Raw genomic sequence first — 16,774 nt, 5'->3', positions numbered from 1 at the left:
GAGCCACAAGCGCAGGTAGGCATGGTACAGCTCATCGGGATGTGTGGAGAGAGTATGCAGCTAACCAGGTCGCTCCTGGACACCATGGGTGAGGTGAGGGTAGAAATTGCGTGTGTGTCAGGTGAAGTAGCAACACTGTCTGGAGTAATAGGACCACCACTGTCGGGGCAGATTAGGGAGGGAATGGTAGATGCACTTAAGCACTGTCGGGACGGACAATGGGGAAATTGTCTGACATATGTGACGGAAATTTGCAGATAGCTGCTGCAATAAGGGAACACACTCAGGTTGTCATTCAACAACACTAATTGGTAGCATCAACTGCTGCCACTAAAATCATCCCCAGACCACCCTCAGGGACTGTGCCGCAGGGTGATCTACAGCTTGAAAAGGAAGACGAAGACGACCCCGGGCCTTCCAGAAAGGTGTCTACTAGGTCTGCCCCTGTCTAACCCCACCACCAACGGAAAACAAAAAAATATAACCTTGGGCTCATTGCGGGGTCGAGGAAGTCTGCTGCGCCAACAGAAAGGGCTAAGGGTAGAGGCACCAGGGTGGGCAAGGGGGACACTCCGCGCTAGTGGTTGTTGAATAAGGAGGAGGAGAGATATTTGTATCTTGCTGTTACTTGTTTGGTTAATAGAATAGTTTGATACAATAAAGTTTTGTTGATTGAAAATGTTAAAGTTTGCGAGAAGTTTAAATTTTGATACATGCTAATTGAAAATTTTAAAGTTTGATATTTCTTCATTGAAAAGTTAAATGTTTTATTAAAGTTCAGTACAAATGTCCAAATATCTAATAAACCTATTCTTTTAATTTAACCAGAATCAGTGCATTATTTTGTGAATTTAACCCACATAAACCAACACAATGTTATTAAAAGTGCAAACAGGTGTAAACGGTCAACATGGTGTGACACTATAATCAACCGTGCCACCATTTAGCCTTCAGGCAGAAAAACGTTCACGGGTTAGCCACTGACGCAAGTCTCTAGCAATGGCTAGAGGTCCCCTTGGTCGCCCCACCCTCCTCTGCCGTCATCCTGCGGCTTGAGGTGGTTCCTCCGCCCGCTGCTGATCCTCCTCCTCCTCCTCGTCATCCTTCTCCGAATCCTCATCCCTCCTTCTCTCCTCAGGAAGATCTTCAATGTCCAGTACCTGTCCCCTCATGATGGCCAAGTTGTGCAGCATGCAGCACGCGTCAGTGAACTGAATGACGTGGTGAGGGGAGTATTGCAGGTAGCCTCCAGAGTGGTTCAGGCATCGAACGTGCTGCTATAAAATGCCAATTGTTCTCTCTTTAATGCTTCGTGTCGTTATTTGGGACATATTGTACTGACGCTCTACCTCAGTGCTGGGATTGCATGGGTGGGGGTCATAAGTCAGATGGCCATAACCTTTGCCCTGAGCAACCAGCTCTGCCCTTCTGGCAGCTCCTGAAACATCACAGATATAACGCTCTCATGTAGGATGAAAGCATCATGGATGCTACCGGGATATTTGGCATCCACTGCCATGATCCACTGCAGAACGTCGCACACCAGCTGCACATTTAGGGAGTGGAACCCTTTCCTGTTGCGGTAAACTTCAGAATCTTGCAAGGGTGCTCTCAAGGCGATGTGGGTACAGTCAGCGGCACCCTGTACCCTGGGGAAGTCAGCAATTTTGGAGAATCCCACAGTCCTGTGTCTCATTGCTTTGAGGAAAGTGATGAACTGGTCCCTTTTGCCTTACAGTGCAGCAGTCACCTGGTGAATGCAGCAATGGGTGGCGTCCCCAGTTGAAGTTTGAAATGATCCCGTAGCATAGAACGCATGTGCCGCTGTTACCTTTAGGGCCGTCCTCCTTCCACTTTTTGGCCGTATGTCTGCTCTGATATGTTGGCAGATCTCAGCGATGACCTCCTTTCTGAATCACAGCCTGCCAACGCAGTCTGCCTCACTCAGTTGCACTGAGCACCTCTCCCTATAGACTCGCTGAGGGTAAGGCCTCCTGCCCATCAATCTGCCTCCCCGATATCGGCATCGAATTATTCGTCACCTCAGCATGTGCATGCCATGTATGGCCAACACCCTTATCACATCAGGCATTCTAAACATTGCACCCATTATTGTTGTTATTATGCAGATAAATACTTAAATCACTGACACCTCTCCCTTCCGTTTTGCTCCACAAGGCTGGGTGACGCCCTAGATCGGACAACACCCTCATCTGCGCATGCATTTGTTTGTTTGTTTGTACAGTGATTCTCTTGGGTCACCTGTGACAAATGCTGATTTCTAGCTTGTTGCTGTGCCTGTGCACAAAACGCCCGTTTTGGATGCCGACGACAGTGATTCTCCCGGGCTCTGGTGCTTGTGTCCGGCCCAGCCCCCGACCCTGCCTGGCCAGCATTCCCCCGACCCGTGCCTGGAGCCTGGCCAGCAACGATTGTGTTGGGGTGGACAGTCGTGATTTGGGTGAAATAGAACCCACCCTCCGAAAAACTTATACATTTGTTTATTAAATTGTCTTGCTCCAAAAACTCGGAAATTACTTTCAGAGAACCCTATCCAAAAAAGTCCATGCATTTGTACTTTATTTTGTCTTCTTTTGACTGGCCCCAATGTCCTTTTGTGCACCGCGCTGATTTCCTTAAGTTCACAGAGGGGGTTTTTTTTTCGGGGCTTGTTGGCAGTGTGCGCCGCGCTGAAAAAAATCGTGGACGGCTAAAATCGCCTAACTGTGCTCGAGCCCGTTTTCATTCGTGTCTGCGCCAAAAATTTTGAAACCGCCGCACATGGTCGGTGACGCCGTCCAAACGTTGGCGAAAGTTGAAAAGTGAGTATTTCATGCCAAAAAACATTTGGACGCCAAAAAACGCTGGACAATCATGGGGAAAATAGGGGCCAAAATAGGGGCAAACATTGGGTAGATGGAGTATAATGTGGGAATGTGTGAGGTTATCCATTTTGGCAGGAAAAATAAAAAAGCAAATTATTGTTTAAATGGAGAGAAACTACAAAATGCTGCAGTACAGAGGGACCTGGGGGTCCTTGTGCATGAAACACAAAAAGTTAGTATGCAGGTACAGCAAGTAATGATGGGGTTGACTTATGAAGAAAGAATGAGCAGGTTGGGCCTATACGCATTGGAGTTTTGAAGAATGAAAGGTGATCTTGTTGAAACATATAAGATACTAAGGGGGTGCGACAGGGTAGATGCAGAGAGGATGTTTCCACTCGTGGGAGAATCCAGAACTAGAGGGCATAGTTTAAGAATAAGGGGTCGTCCATTTCGAATGGAGATGAGAAGAAATTTCAGAGAGCTGTGGAGGCTGGGTCATTGAATATATTTAAGGTGGAAAAAGACAGATTTTTGAGCGCTGAGAGAGTGAAAGATTATGGGGAGCGGACACTGAGTGGAGCTGAGCCCAAGATCAGATCAGCCGTGATCTTATTAAATGGCGGAGCAGGCTCGAGTGGCCAAATGGCCTACTCCTATTCCAAGTTGTTATTTTCTTATGCTCCGAGGGAGGTTTCTTCTGTCCATTGGATGAGAAGAGAACCTACTTGCATGCTGTGATTCCCTCCATAATCATCGGGAGGGAGTCATGGGAGAGCCTGGGTGCAGGCGTACACGTTTGTGCAGTGCTCGTCAATGTTTGCAGCACCTCAATGCTGCAGAACTTTGACAGCACAACTGTCAAAATGTATGTGGGCATGGTCCTTTTAAGGAAACCGGCTGATGATGTGCCAATAGCTGACATCATCAGTCCCTCTTTCTTTTAATTGACCGGGAACCTCGCAAGGCCAGCTTAACAAGCTCCATCAACAACAATAACAACATCATCTTGTATTTATATAGCACCTTTAACATAGTGTAATGTCCCAAGGTGCTTCATGGAAGTATTATAAGACAAAAAAATTAACACCGAGGCACGCAAGGTGAAGTTAGTGCAGGTGACCAAAAGCTTGTTCAAAGAGGTAGGTTTTAAAGAGCGTCTGAAAGGAGGAGAGAGAGGTAGAGAGGCAGAGAAATTTCGGCAGCGAGTTCCAGAGCTTGGGGCCTCGGCAACAGAAGGCATGGCCACCAATGGTTGTGCGGTTAAAATCAGGGACGCTTAAGAGGGCAGAATTAAAGATGAGCAGATATCTCGGGGGGGGTTGTGGGGCTGAAGGAGATTACAGAGATAGGGTGGGGCGAGGCCATGCTGTCTTTCTGTTGCCCGTTCAGGTGGACATTAAAGTTCCTATGGTACTTTTCAAAGTTAATGCAAAGTTTTGCAAATGTTCTTCCTTCAACCAACACCGCTATTATTAACTGAACATTCATTTCATTGATGTTGTGGGACATTGCTAGGTTTGCCTACGTAACAGCCATCACTACACGCCAAAGTAATTTACTAGATGGATTGCATTGAGATATCTTGGTGATATGATGACGTGCAAAATAAATGCCAATACTTTTCTCTTCATGGCCATTAAGGTGTGAAAATGATACACTTTATTGGATCAGCAAGTTTTTGTAGCAGAATAAAGAAGGTATAATAACAACTTTTATTTATATAGCAACTCCAATGAATTAAAACGTCCCAAGGCGCTTCACAGGAGTGTTACAAGACAAAAAAATGTTTTACCAAGCCACGTAAAAAGAAATTACGGCAGATGACCAAAAGCTTGATCAAAGAGGTAGGTTTTAAGGAGCATCTTAAAGGAGGAAAGAGAGGTAGGGAGGCAGATAAGGTTATCAAGGGAGTTCCAGAGCTTAAGGCCTGGCCACCAAGGGTTGAGCAGTAATAATCAGGGATGCTCAAGACAGCAGATTTTGAGGAGCACAGATATCTCTGGAGGTTTGAGACTGAAGGCGATGACAGAGATGAGGTGGGGTAAGGCCAAGGAGGGATTTGTCTACCATGTTTTATTCTATGTTTTAGACCATGTTTGCCAAAATGTGGGCTCTGTTGATTTCATGGCTAGCATTGTATTTCTGAATATCAGACAACACAATTGTGATTAGTGTTCATAAGATTGCAAGATAGATGATGTCAAGGAGCAAAGCCATTCAGCCCCTCCCAGCCCATGCATTGAGCAGAAGAGCTGAGGTGGAGGCGGGCAATATTACAGAAGTGGAAATAGACGGTTTTAGTTATGCCTTGGATATGTCACCTCCTCTACTCTATAAATGAGTATTACCAATGTCTCCTGTACTCCATCAATTTTGGTGATGAGTGGTGGTGTGGGGATGGGGGCAGGGGAGGGAATAGCTCTTGGTAGTTATGATAATTAGGCAATTCTGGAGTTTTTCTTGAACCCCCAACATTTAAAAAGCTCTGTGCAAATAATTTTAAAGGGAATTTGCTCCTTAAACTTTGGTGAACTCCTTCTTGGTTTAGAATAGGAAAAGAGCCATGAGCCATCCCTCATCATCATCATAGGCAGTCCCTCGGAATCGAGGAAGACTTGCTTCCACTCCTGAAGTGAGTTCTTTGGTGGCTGAACAGTCCAATACAAAAGCCACAGACGCTGTCACAGGTGGGACAGACATTCGCCGAGGGAAGGGTTGGGTGGGATTGGTTTGCCACACGCTCCTTCCGCTGCCTGCGCTTGACCTCTTCACGCTGCCTGCGTTGAGATTCGAAGAGCTCAATGCCCACCTGGATGCACTTTCTCCACCCTAGGGCGGTCTTCGGCCAGGGACTCCCAGGTGTCAGTGGTGATGTTGCACTTTATCAGGGAAGCTTTGAGGGTGTCCTTGCAACGTTTCCGCTGCCTACCTTTGGCTCGTTTGCCGTGAAGGAACTCCGCATAAAGCATTTGCTTCGGGAGTCTCTTGGTCTGGCATGCGAACCATGTGGCCTGCCCAGCGAAGTTGATCGAGTGTGGTCAGTGCTTCAATGCTGGGGATGTTAGCCTGGACGAGGACACTGATGTTGGTGCGCCTGTCCTCCCAGAGGATTTGCAGGATCTTGCGGAGACATCGTTGGTGATATATCTCCAGCGACTTGAGGTGTCTTCTGTACATCGTCCATGCCTCTGATCCATACAGGAGGGCGGGTATTACACCAACTCTGTAGGCCATGAGCTTGGTGGGAGATTTGAGGGCCTGGTCTTTGAACACTCTTTTCCTCAGGCGGCCGAAGGCTGCACTGGCGCACTGGAGGCGGTGTTGAATCTCCGCATCAATGTCTGCCTTTGTTGACAAGAGGCTCCAGAGGTATGGGAAATAGTCCACGTTGTCGCGGGCCGCACCGTGAATCTCGATGAACCATCAAAGTCACTATTGTATTGCACATTAGTGGTCGATCACACATCTGGATGGCATTTGCATTACTGCAGCCTATGTTTACAAATAATCTAACAAAGGTTGAATATTTTTCCATGAAGCCAATGGCCCTTTTGCTCCGTAAAGGGCTTGACATTTATCACTGCAGTCATCAATACTTCAGACTTTGAGAATTGCTTATTAATGCAGTGATACTTGGGTTGCTGCTCTTGACACTTGTTTTTCTATACAATGAAACTTCAAATCAATCAATTCAATGTACAGGCTTTCTCCATACAGGAGACCCACAGTGAGATGAAATATGATATCCCTGCTGCAGACATTGATACTTTCACAGTATTCATTGATCATTATTTGAGCCATTATTTTAATATGGAACCTATGATTCTTTTCAATATTCAATAACTTTGTCACTGGTCTTCTCCTCAAGTTCCTGACATTTTTGCTGTGGTGCAGTTGAGGTATGGGGCCAACTTATCATTCTACGCGGTAATTTTTCCTCTGTGTGCAAAGTTAAAGAAAAAGTATTTGACCAAACTGCCATTATAAACCCTTTAGTGACATCATTTTTTTACAGCTTTACAGACAGAAGAAAATATATCCTTACATATCCGAATCCAGATGGGAAACGTTGACAAGGTATTTAATCTTGTGATGCAAAGAGACTTCATGGGGATAGAGACCGGCTAAATGAGTGGGCAGGAACATGGCAAATGGAATATAATGTGGAGAAATGCGGTTATCTGGCTGGATTTTCAGGCTTCTGCCATCCCTGTTAGCATCCCGGAGGGGCAGCAAGGACGGCGGTAAGCATTTCCGGGCAGGCAGCCAGCTTCCAGCGCCCCATCGCGGTTTTCGGTGCCAGTTCAAGGGGGCATTACCACCTGGAAGAGGCGAGCCGGTGTGCAACATCCATCGTTGCGACACCATCTTGATTTATGGCTGCTGCCCGACCATTAGCGCTCTGTAGAGCGCCCGGCTGGGACCGCCTGTGAAAGTGGGCGGTCAGAGCTGTAGCGGCTGCAGTGAGGTAAGTAACGTTCACCTCAGGTATGTGTGATTGCTTTTTTATTTTATGTTTTTTGCGAATTATATTGTGGTGGCGTGAATTATTTATTGGGAATGTTTCTGGAGCTTTGTTCATTTTTTTTTGTCCACCTCCGCCCCGCCCCCCCCCCCGCCTCCAGCTCTCTCTTACAGTGCTCCAAGGCCGGCAGTTTAGCTCAGGATTTTCACTTGCTCAGCTGGCCTAGCACCTAAGGGAGGTGTGTAATGCCTCCCTTAACGCTCTGCCCCACACTCCGGGCCCAGCTGCTGAATTTTGCTGAGTGAGGCACAAATTATTTCTGGGCTCAAATATTACCGCCCCGTCGCCATTACCGCCCTGAAATGAGCAGAACCGAAAAGCCAGCCCATCCACTTTGGTAGGAAAATTAGAAAAACAGAGTATTTTTTTTTTAAATGGTGAGAGATTGGGAAATGTTGGTGATCAGAAGGATCTAGGTGTTCTTGTACATGAATCACTGAAAGTTAACATGCACGTACAGCAAGCAATTAAGAAAGCAAGTGGTATGTTGGCCTTTATTAAAGAGGATTTCAGTATAAGAGTAAAGATGTCTTATTGCAATTATATAGGGTCCTGGTGAGACACTGTATTGTGTACAGTTTTGGTCTCCTTACCTAAGGAAGGATATACTTGCCATAGAGAGAGTGCAACAAAGGTTCACCAGAATGATTGCCTGGATGGGGAGGTTGTCCTATGAGGAGAGATCAAGCTGACTAGGCCAATATTCTCCAGAGTTTAGAAGAATGAGAGGTGATCTCACTGAAACATACAAAATTCGTATAGGGCTAGACAAGGTAGAAGCAGGGAGGATGTTTTCCTTGACTGGGGAGTCTAGAACCAGGGGTCACAGTCTCAGAATTAGGGGTCGGCCATTTAGGACTGAGATGAGGAGAAATATCTTCACTCAGAGAGTGGTAATTCTTTGGAATTCTCTACCCCAAAGTGCTGTGGCGAATCAGTTGTTGAGTATATTTATGATGGAGATCAATAGCTAGTTTTAGGGAATGGACTTAGTTTTTAGATTTCGACTTAGTTTTAGGGAATGAAGCTGGACAGGTGGAAGAGGTATCAGTGGGCATGCATTTTGGTGCTAGTAATCAGAATTCAGTGAGATTTAGGGTAGTTATGGAAAAGGACAAAGATAGAGCAGGAATAAAAGTTCTCAATTGGGAAAAAGCCAATTTTGATAAACTGAGAGGTGATTTCGCCACAGGAGACTGGAAACAGCTACTTGTAGGTAAATCAGTGTCAGAGCAGTGGGAGGCATTCAAGGAGAAGATCCAGAGCGTTCAGAGCAAGTATATTCCCTTAAAGAAAAAGGGTGGGACTAACAAATCTAGAGCCCTCCGGATGTCAAGGGACATACAGGGAAGGATAAAGAAAATTAGGTAGGCTTATGACAGAGACCGAGGGCTCAATACTGCAGAAACTCTGGAGGAACATAGAAAGTGCAGGGATGAAATTAAAAAGGAAATTAGGAAAGCAAAGAGAGAACATGAAAAAATATTGGCAAGTAAAATCAAGGAAAACCCAAAGTTGTTTTGTAAATACATTAAGGTCAAGAGGATAACCAAAGAAAGAGTTAGGCCTATTAGAAATCATATAATTAATTTGTGTGTGGAGGAGTAAGACATGGGAATGGTTCTTACTGAATACTTTGTGTCGGTTTTCACAAAAGAGAGGGGCGATGAAGACATTGCAATCAGGGAGAAGGAGTGTGAAATATTAGATGAAATAAACATAGTGAGAGAGGAGGTATTAAGGGATTTAGCAGCCTGGAAAGTCGATAAATTCCCAGGCCCGGTGAAATGTATCCCAGGCTGTTAAGAGAAGCAAAAGAGGAAATAGCAGAGGCTCTGAGCAACATTTTCCAATCCTCTCTGGCTACAGGTATGATGCTGGAGGACTGGAGGACTGCTAATGTGATACCTTTGTTTAAAAAGGGAGAAAGGGATAGACCGAGTAATTACCGGCCAGTCAGTCTAACTTTGGTGGTGGGAAAATTATTGGAGAAAATTATGAAGGACAGGATAAATCTTCATTTGATGCAGTGTATATGGATTTTAGCAAAGCTTTTGATAAGATCCCACATGGCAGACTGGTCACAACAGTAAAATCCCATGGGATCCAGGGCAAAGTGGCAAGTTGGATCCAAAATTGGCTCAGAGGCAGGAAACAAGGGTAATGGTTGATGGGTGTTTTTGTGACAGGAAGGCTGCTTCCAGTGGAGTTCAGGACTAGGTCCCTTGCTTTTTGTGGTATGCAGCAATGATCTAGACTTGAATGTAGGGGGTATGATTAAGAAGTTTGCAGATAATACTAAAATTGGCTGTGCAGTTGATAATGCAGAAGAAAGCTGTAGCCTGCAGCAAGTTATCAATGAACTGGTCAGGTGGGCAAAACAGTGTCAAATGGAATTCAATCCAGATAAGTGTTAGGTAATGCATTTGGGGAGGGCTAACAAGGCAATGGAATGCACAGAAGTATCGAGGAACAAAGGGACCTTGGAGTGCATATCCACAGATTCCTGAAGATAGCAGGCCAGGTAGATAAAGTGGGTAAGAAGGCATACAGCCTTTATTAGCCAAGGCATAGAATACAAGAGCAGGGATGTTATGCTTGAACTGTATAAAACCCTAGTTAGGCCACAGCTAATGTACTGCGTGCAGTTCTGGTCACCACATTACAGGAAAGATGTGATCGCACTAGAGAGGGTGCAGAGGAGATTTACGAGGATGTTGCCTGGACTGGAGAATTTTAGCTCTGAGGAAAGATTGGATATGCTGGGGTTGTTTTCTTTGGAACAGAGGAGGCTGAGGGGAGACCTTATTGAGGTACATAAAATTATGAGGGGCCTAGTTAGAGTGGATAGGATGGACCTATTTCCCTTAGCAGAGGGGTCAACAACCAAGGGGCATAAGTTTAAAGTATTGGTAGAAGGTTTAGAGGGGATTTGAGGGGAAATTTCTTCTGGAACTCACTGCCTGAAAGGATGATAGAGGCAGAAACCCTCACCACATTTAAAAAATACTTGGATGTGCACCTGAAGTGCCGTAACCTACAGGGCCATGGACCAAGAGCTGGAAAGTGGGATTAGGCTGAACAGTTCTTTGTTGGCCAGCACGGATAAGATGGATGAAAATGACCTCCTTCCGTGCTGTAAATTTCTATGGTTCTATGGTTTTTATGATAGATTTTTGGATATTAAGGGAATCGAGGGATGTGGGGCTACTGCAGGAAAGTGAAGTTGAGGTAGAAGTTCAGCCATTATCTTACTGAATGGCGGAGCAGTCTCGAAGGCCTACTCCTATTTCCTATGTTCTTGTGTTTTTATGCATCACAGCCAAACCTAAACCACACAAAATGTCTGCTTAATGAGTTAGATCAGACCTAGAAAAAGACGTGAAGCTTAGTAAGTACATTTTCTTTTTCTAAAAAAGGTTCTAAAAACAAAAAGTAAGTCACTTCAGCTTTAATTTGAGTAAAGATGGCAGTCACAATATTAATCTGTCCATCGTTTTTTTTCTGATGGCCCTACAGATATGCCTGATGTCATTCTGAGCCATCTAAACTAGCAAGATCTCAAGGTCAGCTGAAGCAAAAGTTGGCAAACTACATCATTGTCTGGGGTATATGCACGTAGACTTAAAAAAAACATTGCCAAATATATTTCAGTTAAGTCAATATCAGTAAGGACATGACTTGTTCCACTGTAATAATCAATGCTTCAAGCTTTGGAATAAAGTGCCGATTCAATGGTACTTAGAAACATAGAAACATAGAAAATAGGTGCAGGAGTAGGCAATCGGCCCTTCGAGCCTGCACCACCATTCAAAAAGATCATGGCTGATCATTCACCTCAGTACCCCTTTCCTGCTTTCTCTCCATACCCCTTGATCCCTTTAGCCGTAAGGGCCATATCTAACTCCCTCTTGAATACATCTAACAAACTGGCATCAACAACTCTCTGCGGGAGAGAATTCCAGAGGTTAACAACTCTCTGAGTGAAGAAGTTTCTCCTCATCTCGGTCCTAAATGGCTTACCCCTTATCCTTAGACTGTGACCCCTGGTTCTGGACTTCCCCAAAATCGGGAACATTCTTCCTGCATCTAACCTGTCCAGACCCGTCAGAATTTTATATGTTTCTATGAGATCCCCTCTCATTCTTTTAAACTCCAGTGAATACAAGCCCAGTCGATCCAGTCTCTCCTCATATGACAGTCCTGCCATCCTGGGAATCAGTCTGGTGAACCTTTGCTGCACTCCCTCAATAGCAAGAACATCCTTCCTCAGATTAGGAGACCAAAACTGAACACAATATTCCAGGTGAGGCCTCACCAAGGCCCTGTACAACTGCAGTAAGACCTCCCTGCTCCTATACTCAAATCCCCTAGCTATGAAGGCCAGCATGCCATTTGCCTTCTTCACCGCCTGCTGTACCTGCATGCCAACTTTCAATGACTGATGTACCATGACACCCAGGTCTCGTTGCACCTCTCCTTTTCCTAATCTGTCACCATTCAGATAATATTCTGCCTTCACGTTTTTGCCACAAAAGTGAATAACCTTACATTTATCCACATTATACTGCATCTACTATGCATTTGCCCACTCACCTAACCTGTACAGGTCACCCTGCAGCCTCTTAGCATCCTCCTCACAGCTCACACTACCACCCAGCTTAGTATCATCTGCAAACTCGGAGATATTACATTCAATTCCTTCATCTAAAAATCATTGATGTATATTGTAAATAGCTGGGGTCCCAGTACTGAGCCCTGCGGTACCCCATGAGTCACTGCCTGTCATTGTGAAAAGGACCCGTTTATCCAAGCTGTCTGCTTCCTGTCTGCCAACCAGTTCTCTATCCACATCAATACATTACCCTCAATACCATGTGCTTTAATTTTAAACACCAATCTCTTGTGTGGGACCTTGTCAAAAGCATTTTGAAAGTCTAAATACACCACATCCACTGGCTCTCCCTTGTCCACTCTACTACTTATATCCTCACAAAATTCTAGAAGATATGTCAAGCATGATTTCCCTTTCATAACTCCATGCTGACTTGGACCGATCCTGTCACTGCTTTCCAAATGTGCTGCTATTTCATCTTTAATAATTGATTCCAACATTTTCCCCACTACTGATGTCAGGCTAACAGGTCTATAATTTCCTGTTTTCTCTCTCCCTCCTTTTTCAAAAAGTGGTGTTACATTAGCTACCCTCCAGTCCATAGGAAATGATCCAGAGTCGATAGACTGTTGGAAAATGATCACCGATGCATCCATTGTTTCTAGGGCCAGTTCGTAATACTCTGGGATGCAGACTATCAGGCCCTGGGGATTTATCGGCCTTCAATCCCATCAATTTCCCTAACACAATTTCCTGACTAATAAGGATTTCCTTCAGTTCCTCCTTCTCGCTAGACCTTCGGTCCCCTAGTATTTCTGGAAGGTTATTTGTGTCGTCCTTCATGAAGACAGAACCAAAGTATTTGTTCAATTGGTCTGCCATTTATTTGTTCCCCATTATAAATTGAGTTGTCAGCATCCCTGAGTTATAAAAGGAGAAAATCTGGCAGGATTCCTTTTGGTCATTGATGTCCAGTGGCTCCTGCTGGTAACTGTGCATGTGTGAACATCCAATGTTCACAGATTTGGCTCTGATAGCCTCTGTGGTAAATTGCCAGCTGACACATACTGCCTGGGCTGACACATACAAAATAGCCACAAGAGAAAGGCACTGCAGGAGTGCTGCCATTTGTGGAATCATATTCCAAAAAAGTCATATGGCCCCTCAACTCAGCTCTGCCATTCAGTACGTCATGGCTGATCTTCAACCGCAACTCCACTTTCCCATCGATCCCCATATCCCTTGATTTCCAAGAGTCCAAAAATCTATTTCACTGTTTTGAGGAGTCTTGTTGTACCAACAAAAAATGACACTGTCTTTTACCGTTTGACATCAAATCTTAGCTCAACATGTTGCATGATGCACACTGTGATTTCCTTCACATTGTGACAGAAAGGTCTTATTTGCTGCATCATTGCTTGCCAGAACTGAAGAAATGCCAAGTTACCGGTCAGTTTCACACATCATACATACATCACAGTCTGGAATGGGAAAAGTATTTTAGAAACAGCAAGGCAAGTTGTATTATTATCTTTCTGTGCAGTCATCCCTGTGCTAAAGAGATTGTATTGCTTTCTATTGGACTATCACGTCTTTCCTTCAACAACAAAAAAATCAGATTTACTATCGTGTTATATGTGTTAGAAAATTGATCTCACCCCTGGGATTTGCATTTAAAATCTATCCCATGTGAATGCTGAAATCCAGTGTTCATGTGGGATTGGTTTTAAATCTCAATTGGGCACTGAACGTTAGTGTCAAATGTTAAACAAGTTCTGACAGTTTCTCTTTATTATTCCTCATCACATTTTCCTCCTCTACAGGAAAAAAATGAATTCCTTGCTGGAATGCGCTCCCTTTTTCAACAGTCACCCTCCAGTATAAGAACATAAGAACATAACAATTAGGAGCAGGAGTGGGGCATTTTGCCCCACGAGCTTGCTTGGGCCTTTATACAGTTTAGAAGGATGAGAGGGGATCTCATAGAAACATATAAAATTCTGACAGGACTGAACAGGTCAGATGCAGGAAGAATGTTCCCGATGTTGGGGAAGTCCAGAACCAGGGGACACAGCCTTAGGATAAGGGGTAGGCCATTTAAGACTGAGATGAGGAGAAACTTCTTCACTCAGAGAGTTGTTAACCTGTGGAATTCCCTGCCGCAGAGAGTTGTTGATGCCAGTTCATTGGATATATTCAAGAAGGAGTTACATATGGCCCTTATGGCTAGAGGGATCAAGGGGTATGGAGAGAAAGAAGGAAAGGGGTACTGAGGGAATGATCAGCCATGATCTTATTGAATGGTGGTGCAGGCTCGAAGGGCCGAATGGCCTACTCCTGCACCTATTTTCTGTGTTTCTGTGTTTCAATAAGATCATGGCTGATGTTCTACCTCAACTCTACTTTCCTGCACTATCCCCATATCCCTTGATTTCCTTCATATTCAAAAATCTATCGATCTCTGTTTTGAATATATTCAATGACTGAGCATCCACAGCCCTATGGGGGAGAGAATTCCAAAGATTCACTACCCTCTGAGTGAAGAAATTTCTCCTCATCTCAATTCTAAATAGCTGACCCCTTATTCTGAGACTCTGACCCCTGGTTCTAGACTCCACAGCCAGGGAAAACTTCCTCCTTGCATCTACCTTGTCAAGCCCTGTAAGAATCTTGTATGTTTCAATAAGATCACCTCTCATCCTTCTAAACTCTCGAGAATATAGGTCTAGTCTACTCAATCTCTGCTCATCAGACAATCCCCCCATGCCAGGAATCAGTCTGGTGAACCTTTGTTACACTCCCTCTATGGCAAGTATATCCTTCCTTAGGTAAAGAGACCAAAACTGTGCACAATACTCCAGGCATGGTCTCACCAGGGCCTTATATAATTGCAGTGACATCAGTTGGAGGGTGAAAAAGTTGGATCTCAAGCCAGTGTCCTAAGCTTAAATAAAGGAGACTACAAAGGTATAAAGGCAGAGTTGGCTAAAGTGGACTGGGAAAATAGATTAAAGTATGTGACGGTTGATGAGCAGTGGCGGACATTTAAGGAAATATTTCATAGCTCTCAATAAAAATATATTCCAATGATAAAGGAAATACTTTAAGAGAAGGGATAACCATTCGTGGCTAATTAATCTGCGCCGATTTTCTTAAGTGCAGGTAAGGTTTTTCAGAACGGTGTACTGCGCCGCTTTTCAAAACATCCTAGTTGGCCAACCTCACTTAAATGGCCAGAAATGGCACAGCCAGCAGCCCCAGTGACGTAAAAAAAATGGGGGACTCAAATAATTGTCAGTAAGTAGTTGTTAGGATGCACAAAAATTTTGGCGAAACTTGCAGATTTTAGTCCGCTTCAAAAAAAACAGGATCAGCCAAAAAAACGACGCAGAATGGTGGCGGAAATTCAGCCCTCTATCCATTTGCCATGTACTTGCGCAATTACTTAGCATGTCTATAGCCCCCGTAAGTCTCTTTGCATTCTTCTCACTACTTACATTCCCACCTAGCTTTGTATCATCAGCAAACGTGGATATATTACATTTGAACACCTCACCCAAATCATTGATATTGATTGTGAATAGCTGAGGCCCAAGCACTGATCCTTGCGGGCCCCCACTAGTCACAGTGTGCCAACCCAAAAATTACCCGTTTATTCCTACCCTTTGATAAAGTGCCACATAAGAGGTTACTGCACAAGATAAAAGTTCACGGGGTTGGGGGTAATCTTTTAGCATGGATAGAGGATTGGCTAACTGAACCAAAAACATTGAGTCGGGATAAATGGGTAATTTTCCGGTTGACAAACAGTAACTAGTGTAGTGCTGCAGGGATCGGTGCTGGAGCTTCAACTATTTACAATCTAGATTAATGACTTGGATGAAGGGACAGAGTGTAATGTTGCCAAGTTTGCTGATGAGACAAAGATGGGTGGGAAAGCAAGTTGTGAGGAGGACAGATAAAATTTGCAAAGAGATATAGACAGGCTAAGTGAGTGGGCAAAAAATTGGCAGATGTAGTATAATGTGGAAAATGTGAGGTTATCCACTTTGGCAGAAAAAATAGAAAAACAAGTTATTATTTAAATGGAGAAAAATTGCAAAGTGCTGCAGTACAAAGGGACCTGGGGGTCCTTGTGCATGAAACACAAAAAGTTAGTATGCAGATACAGCAAGTGATCAGGAAGGCAAATTGAATGTTGGTCTTTATTGCAACGGGCATAGAGTATAAAAGCAGCAAAGTCCTGCTACAACTGTACCGGGTATTGGTGAGGCCACATCTGGAGTACTGCATGCAGTTTTTGGTCTCCGTATTTAAGGAAGGATATACTTGCATTGGACTTGCAGAGAAGGTCCATCAAGTTGATTCCGGAGATGAGGGGGTTGACTTATGAAGATAGGGTGAGTAGGTTAAACATAGAAACATAGAAACATAGAAAATAGGTGCAGGAGTAGGCCATTCGGCCCTTCTAGCCTGCACCGCCATTCAATGAGTTCATGGCTGAACATTCAACTTCAGTACCCCATTCCTGCTTTCTCGCCATACCCCTTGATCCCCCTAGTAGTAAGGACCTCATCTAACTCCTTTTTGAATATATTTAGTGAATTGGCCTCAACAACTTTCTGTGGTAGAGAATTCCACAGGTTCACCACTCTCTGGGTGAAGAAGTTCCTCCGCATCTCGTTCCTAAATGGCTTACCCCTTATCCTTAGACTGTGACCTCTGGTTCTGGACTTCGCCAACATTGGGAACATTCTTCCTGCATCTAACCTGTCTAACCCCGTCAGAATTTTAAATGTTTCTATG

General features: G+C 44.4%; 1 protein-coding gene across 3 annotated transcripts in view; it reads right to left on the bottom strand.

The window, feature by feature from the left end:
• The window catches only part of tenm1 (teneurin transmembrane protein 1), a 1,011,052-nt gene that overhangs the window by 828,667 nt on the left and 165,611 nt on the right, over positions 1 to 16,774 (bottom strand). The window lies entirely within an intron of this gene.

Source organism: Pristiophorus japonicus, chromosome 6 (genome assembly GCF_044704955.1).
Source record: "Pristiophorus japonicus isolate sPriJap1 chromosome 6, sPriJap1.hap1, whole genome shotgun sequence".
NCBI lineage: Eukaryota > Metazoa > Chordata > Chondrichthyes > Pristiophoridae > Pristiophorus > Pristiophorus japonicus.
This window is presented reverse-complemented; position numbering and strand designations above follow the sequence as displayed.